Here is a 6,775-nt window from a genome sequence, read left to right as displayed (position 1 = left end):
TCGTTTACTCACCCAGTGGACCACTTAAATATCTTTACTAGGGTTGGTAATGATTGCGGTGATGATACATAAGATGATCATCAGTTGCCTATCGTCAAGAAGTCAAGAAAAGAACAAAAATCCAACGGGTCAATCCGTCTCAAGGCAACATGACCGCTGAACCCAAAGAGATCTGCCACCTAAGCTCAGAATCGGGAGGTCCACAAGATCGGAGCTCCAACCCTGCTCTGACTCAAACACAACCAGGTATGCCCTGAAATTCGTAAAGAGAGTTGGGGAGTCCACGTAAGCAACCCGATGTCTTATACCCTGAACATGAGAAGACAGAAGTATGCCGCACGCTTACCGACTTAATCCAAAATCTTCCCAAATATCCCAGTCGGTCAATGATGAGTTCGTTAAAACTCAATTATTCGTAGTCAAGCTTTGTTTGTTATATGTTAATTTTGATAAAATTGATGGTGTTAATTGGTTTTTGAGGGGTAACCCAAAGATTCAAAGAATTCAAGAGTTGTGAGAAATTGATGTTGATTTGGTACCCAAGGACTTAAAGCAAAGACTGAGACAACTGGGTGCTTCAAACAAATGTTGGTTGAAAATGTGGAAGGAAAGATGCCATGACGTGGCTTTTAAAAGTCTCCCTGATTTTATATATACTAGGGTATATCCTGTGTCTTAGGCCAGGAACAGTTGTATCAATCAAATGTGACGAAATTTTATTGTTATATTTTGGATACCTTCATTTTTTTTGAATTATTTTTTTTGTTTTCTTTTCATCAAATTTGTTATTATTTTATTTAGAGAGAGATTTTAATTTCTTTTTTTAACTCTTGAAATTTATTTTGTTTTTTTTTTTTAAATTAGTTATTTTATTTCTAAGAAGGATACGGTTATTATTTTTTTAAATAGGTAACTTTGTCTCTACGAAGGACTATATTTTAAATTTTGAGAAGGACTTCTAGATAATATCCTTTACTAAAAAAAGGTGTTTGTCCCAGTCAGCGTTTTTCCTTCTGTTTTATTATATAGATATATGAAGGTGAGGTACACATTAAAATTAATTAGAAAGGTGTAAATTCAAACTAATTTGGTTTCCAAATGTGTGTGTTTCTCGATTTCCAAGAAATCCCCTAAAGGAGGAAACCCACCATATTTGTTTGTCGTGATCCAAGCCAATTGGGTATCTTCAATCGTGGTTAGTGAAATTGGGTGTTAACTCAATCTTGGAAAGAATTTCATCACAAATGGAAACCAAATTGACCAACCTACTGGCTATTAAAAGGAAAACACTCGAAACTTGGAGAGGGGGCTTTTGAGGGTGCAATTAACATAACGAAATTAGTGAAGAACAGGGACTTGGCAAGAGGAAGTGGACTTGAAGTTCTTGGTGTGCAATTATAGTCATTTGAAGGCGGACGAAGATCGATATCGTATATGGGTGATATCTTCTTCTTTTTCATTGATTTAATTACTTTGATTAATATTTTAATGTGTAGCTAAGTCCCTCACCTAGAGTGAAAGATGAGATCATAAACATAAATAAATAATATTTTATCATAATGATTCTCTTTGAGTATGTGCTTTATTGTATGAGCATATTAAACTCTTGTTATTATTTCATATGATTTATTCTTCATCATTTATTCTTCTCATTTGATTTATCATATTTAGATTATAATCTTTAATGGTCTATACATATTAGTTGATAAATGATAGTAGAGTTGTTATTGTTTTTATAACGGGTTTAATTCTTTAAATGACTATTTTCTTTTGAAAAAAAAAATATATCTTCCAATATTTGGATGCAAGAGGTATACCAAATATTGAGTTATAAAATAGATAGAGAATTGTGAATGCTTAGATATCTTTTTATAACTGTTTGTGGTGGATTCTAAACTCTAGGATTTTTCTCATATTAGTCCCTTTTTGATTGAACTATTATTTTCACTTAATTATTTTCTTTATCAAAAATAAATCTCAAAGGTTATCATTTTTCTAGTTTTAAATCAAGATAGATTTCCAACTTGTCTTCGTGGGATCGACCCGTACTTGTTAGGTCTACACTACATAGACCCGTGCACTTGTGGAATTTTATTACAAAATACGAATTTATTTTAGCCTATTACTTAGGTTAGTTTAAATACGCATCAAGTTTTTGGCGCCGCTGCCGGTGATAGGTTTAGAAATTAGTCTTGATCTTGAACTAGTTGGTTTTAGGGTTTAAAATTTTTTTTTCTTTCTTTTTGTCTTTTTGGACACTTTAACTTGCGTTACTTATTTTTTAGGTGTGTAGTTCCCAAAAGAAGCGAAAGAAAGGGACCAAACAAGGAGGAAATCAAGAAGACAAAGATTTTAGATTTAGGATTTCATTTCTATTTTTGGAAAGAGAGAGATTTAGATATTTTTTTCGAACTCTTTTTTTTTTTACCCTATATTGGAGGGCTTATATAATTTGTAATCGAAAAACCAAAGAAGTCTCGGGTTCGAACACTCGTGGGGAGAGCGGCTCGGGTCGTCTGCATAGGTCATCGCCCATCTCGAACGGGAGGTAACTTCTTGATCACCCACGAATCTCCTGTCAGTGGGTAATTGTGTGTTTTCGTGTGCCTAATTGCTTTGATCGGACTGTTTTGTATAAGCATTCTAGTAAGGGCAATAACCCAATTAAAAGATAGGAGACGAATTTCATCACCGTTCTCTTGCCCAAATAGGTAACAACATTCACGATCCTAAACCTCACCTAAAAACTAAAATCTGATTTAGACATTAGTAAGGTTTCGAGCTCATATGATCTTTGAAATAATTCAGGGACTCGATTTTTATTTGGACATTACTAAAAGAAAAATGTCACTCAATTCTTTAGAAGGGTGCCTCGAGAAGAGGAAACGTTGTCGAAGGTAGGACGATTATCACAACGTTCATCGTTGGCTATCACCAAAAATTGTTTGACAATAGTACTTTGACGGAGTAATCCTCATAACAGTCATAGTTCAAGCTTTGTAACGAAGTATGAGCTGTCTAGATTTTAGGTGAATCTGACTAACCTATTCACTAAAACTAAGTCTAAATCAACTTGTTGCTAGATTTTGCTTAGGTTGCTTGGTGGAGTCAGCTTGATTGTGTTTGTTTTCCTCTAGGGTCTTTGTAGTGATTTTTTGGTTTTGAAAAAAAAAAATTGTTGAGAGTGTCCTTGGTCATTGCGCTCTAGTTTATGCCCGATAGATATCGTGATAAGAGAGGTCGTTTCATCAGTAGAGAAACTCATTTAAGTAATCTTCTAGTAAATCTCTCTTTGAGTGACCCGAGCTGCTGCCGGGCAAGACTAGGCCGGCCTCCTCCTTCCGTCTCTCTATTCCAAGCTCTCTTTTGGTGATGAACCCTAGCCACCCTTTTTTCTCCCCTTACTTTGTTGCTTGGTTAATTGTTGAAGAAGAATATGAATAGTAGCCTACTTCTTTTACTACTCAAACCCTAGGTCCATCTTGACTTTGACTCAGATTTGACTATTTTGACTGGGACCATAAAGAAGAGTGCCCATATTTTCTACTTTTTTCTTCTTTTTTGGTTTTTGTCGGCTTTGGACTTGTTTTTGGGTTTGATTTAGAAATCAATAGGTGCCTCCATCTTGTCTCTACATTTAAAATCAAGGGGAGTGCCTTCAAGAAAAGACTTTGGCTTCTTTCTTACGTAACTTCCCCGTCCGAACTCGGAATTGACTTGGGCACATGAAATGATAGTGATTAATGCTCCGGTTAATTCCGAATCATAGGCTTAACTCCAAAATAAGTACCTCACATGAAAAACACATAACATATTATTTATAATACTCGAAACGAACTAATTGGCCTAAGTTAGGCTCTCCAAATGTGACATTTTCATGTCACATCATCCATGCACCTATGAAGAAGCTATGAGGATTGATGAATCAATGCAGTGGTCTCTTTCGATGAATGAAGAGATCGAGTCTCTTCGGAAGAACCGGGACTGGGAATTAGCCGAGCAGCCTAAGGGTCAGTAGATTGTTGGTAGCAAATGAGTTTTCAAGAAAAAGGAAGGAATCTCAGGGGTGGAAGATGCACGATACAAAACACGGTTAGTAGCTACGGGGTTTACACAACGAGAAGGGATAGACTTCAATGAGGTATTTTTTCCTGTTGTTAAACATAGCTCTATTAGAGTATTACTTGCTATGGTTGCTCGGTATGATATGGAATTGGAGCAGCTTAATGTTAAGACTGTGTTCTTACATGGAGAGATGGAGGAACAAATATATATGCGTCAACCAGAGGGGTTTGAGATTCTCGCGAAAGAAGACCAGGTCTGTTTGCTGAAGAAGTCCTTGTATGGACTGAAACAGTCTCCTAAGCAGTGGTATAAACGTTTTGACACGTTTATTGTTAAAAACGACTATGACAGAAGCAAGTATGATAGTTGTGTGTACCACAGGAAACTATCGGATTGTTCTTAATTATGTGTATCTACTCCTGTATGTGGATGACATGCTGATAGCTTTCAAGGATATGTCGGAAATCCACATGTTAAAGAATCAGTTAAAGGATCAGTTTGAGATGAAAGACTCGGGTGCCTCAAGGAAGATATTGGGTATGGAGATACGGAGAGACAGATCTGCTGGGAAACTGTTCTTGTCTCAGAAAACGTACATCGAGAAGTTGTTGGAACGTTTTGGTATGACTGAGGCAAAACCTGTCGATACTCCATTGGCAGCACACTTCAAGCTTTCGAGGGAACTATCACCGACAACTGATGACGAGACGGAGTACATGTCTCGGGTGCGTTATGCAAATGCAGTAGGTAGCTTTATGTATGCTATGGTGTGCACAAGGCCTGATATTTCACATGTTGTGAGTGTAGTAAGCAGATACAGGGGCAGACCTTGGAGAGGTCATTGGCAGGCTGTGAAATGGATTCTGCGGTATCTGGGAGGAACTGCGGAGCTTGGGTTGATTTACGACAGAAGGGCTGACACTTCTGGTTCGGTTGTTGGATTTGTAGATTCGGATTTTTCCGGTGATCTTTATAGGAAGAGGTCGCTGACGGGTTATACGTTCCCACTCTGCGGGAGTGCCATTAGCTGGAGAGCAGTCCTGCAGTCGGTGGTAGCTCTGTCTACAAGGGAAGTTGAGTACATGCAGCAATAAAGGCGATAAAGGAGGCAATATGGCTGAGTGGTTTAGTTCGAGATTTGGGCCTGAAGCAGGAGGTGACAGAGGTCTACTGCGACAACCAGAGTGTTATTCATTTGACCAAAAATCAAATGTATCACGAGAGAACTAAACACATTGACGTCAGGTATAACTTTATCAAGGACGTGATTGAACAAGGGAAGATCACGATGAAGAAGGTTTCCACGGCAGATAATCTAGCGGATATGCTGACCAAGGCAGTTACACCTTTCAAGTTTAAGATTGCTTATCCTTGATTGGGATCTCTAGATGTTAGCCTTACCATAGCTGGAGCGACGACGACTCAGAGGCGCTGAGCTATGATGCTAGCAGATTTAAGTCAAGAGGAGCATATTTAAGTAAAGGTGGAGAATTGTTAGAAGTGACTCGAATATGGATTGGTACCGAACCCAGTTTACGACCCGTCAACCCGCTTACAAGAATTTTGGACCCGTTAGCGGAGCTGATTCCTGAGACAGAGCTGGTATGCGAAGCAGGGCTCCGAGGCAGAGCTGGACTCCGAGACAGAGCTGGACTCCGAGACAGAGCTACAATGCGAAGCTAGGTTATGTCGGTTATTAGTGTTAGCGTATCCATGTGTAATTCAAATTTAGAAAGAGAGTCGGTGAGGCGGTGGGCTTAGGGTTTAGTGGCTATATAAACTAAACCCTAAGGAGATATCAGTAGCACAATCTCACGAAATCTCTTGTATAAACTTGTTTGCTTATCATAGTGGAAATCATTGACCGTTGTGTCGTGGAGTAGGTCTCACCAATCGAACCACGTAAATCTTTGTCTTCTGTTCTTGATTGTTCTTTACTATTCCTATTGCTTCTGCTTGATTACTCGTATTGTTCACATTAACCCCGATTCGGTCATAACAGTCTGTAATTTCTACAAGGGGGCCTTGGGAGATTTCATAGTATTTTTATAACAATTACGGGAGGCCCCTTGGTCACCCGTAATCTCCCTGACTCCCCAAGGTGGGGAACTGTATTACCTGATGGAATATTGAAGCTACTACCCTCATTGTGTGAATCCATGGTCTCCCTAGAATCATGTTGCAGGCCGATGGAGAATCCAGCACCACAAAAGTGGTCGGCAAGTTGAGCCCTCCAGCATAGACAGACATAGATACTTCCCCCAAGATCTGCTTTTGTTCGCCACTAAAGCCAATGAGTACGGTCGATCGACGACATATGATTGTCTCGTCTAAGCCCATACCCTATAAAGCATGTAAAAGTAGTAGATTAGCGGAGGACCCATTGTCAATTAAAATTCGTTTTACTAAAACATTTGCAATTGTAAGAGATATGACGAAAGCATCATGGTGAGGGTTGACGAGCCATGTGGCTTCGTTGTATACGAAGCTAATGATCTGATCAGTACAAGCCGGTGGTAGAGTTTCGGTTGAGCGTGTTGGGCAGTTGTGGGCAATCCTTGCGCTCCTTTTGGCCATTGAGTAGCTGACTCCGCTTACTTCCGAACCTCCAACGATCATCAAACATGCCCGTGTAGGTATTGGCTGCTCTGGCTCATTCGATTGTTCATCCCTAAGCGCTAGCGTCTTCTTTCCCTTGTCTATCTAAGCC

Source organism: Eschscholzia californica, unplaced genomic scaffold (assembly GCF_041429995.1).
Source record: "Eschscholzia californica isolate CP2 unplaced genomic scaffold, dmEscCali1.0.p SCAF_5, whole genome shotgun sequence".
Classification (NCBI taxonomy): domain Eukaryota; kingdom Viridiplantae; phylum Streptophyta; class Magnoliopsida; order Ranunculales; family Papaveraceae; genus Eschscholzia; species Eschscholzia californica.
Note: the sequence above shows the minus strand (reverse complement) of the source record.